Genomic DNA, 825 nt, shown 5'->3' on the forward strand with positions numbered 1-825 from the left:
CTAGATAAAAGGGATTAAGAGATTGACTTGAGCTCTTGCTGCTGGAAATGCGGCAGAACACAGTCCTGGACGTGTAACCGGAAGAACCAGCCCAGGCTGAACACTGCTCCCCGAGCGTCTGAGCCGGCTGCGTGTTTGGTCCAGATGGAAAGTCATCTTGGATAAACTAAAGGCAATGCTCTCTGTCTGCTCTGGGAACTCTTACTTTCTAAGTGTGAGCCCACTGTCTTTATTTGAAAACTTCCTCAAAGGCCTCCAAGCTCCTTCATTTCATAGACAAGACAGACTTAGTATCCTCATCATTCTTAACATGTAATTTTCACACATAATCAATGTTAATGTGGTTCTTGTGACATGAGCTACACATGCACTTAACTTAGGATATCCAAAACACACGTACTGGACTCCAACTGTGGATTTTCTGGTGAATGCAGGAGTTCAGGGCATAGTCCCTGCTCAAAAGTATAGCTAAACTGCGGAGAGATGAAAAACAAACCCATAAAGGGCAAATAGTTCAAGAGTTATTCTACACACAAAATTAAAAACAAAGTTTACTGCAGAATTTTGTTGATGACTTGTTAGCTTGCAGTAGAGAAATGAAATTTTGTAGTTTTGTCTGTTTGGGGGTTTTGGTTTTTCAAGACAGGTTTTCTCTGTATAGCCTGGCTGTTCTAGAACTCTCTCTGTAAACCAGGCTGTCCCCAAACTCAGAGTTCCACCTGCCTCTGCCTCCCAACTGCTAGGAATAAAAGCATGCACCACCACCTCCCAGCAGTTCTGTAGCTTTGTTATTTTTTTTTAAGTGTGAAATGAGCCAGCAAGATG

Source organism: Microtus oregoni, unplaced genomic scaffold, assembly GCF_018167655.1.
Source record: "Microtus oregoni isolate MIOR12 unplaced genomic scaffold, Mior012 000023F_ref0000262, whole genome shotgun sequence".
Taxonomy (NCBI): Eukaryota; Metazoa; Chordata; class Mammalia; order Rodentia; family Cricetidae; genus Microtus; species Microtus oregoni.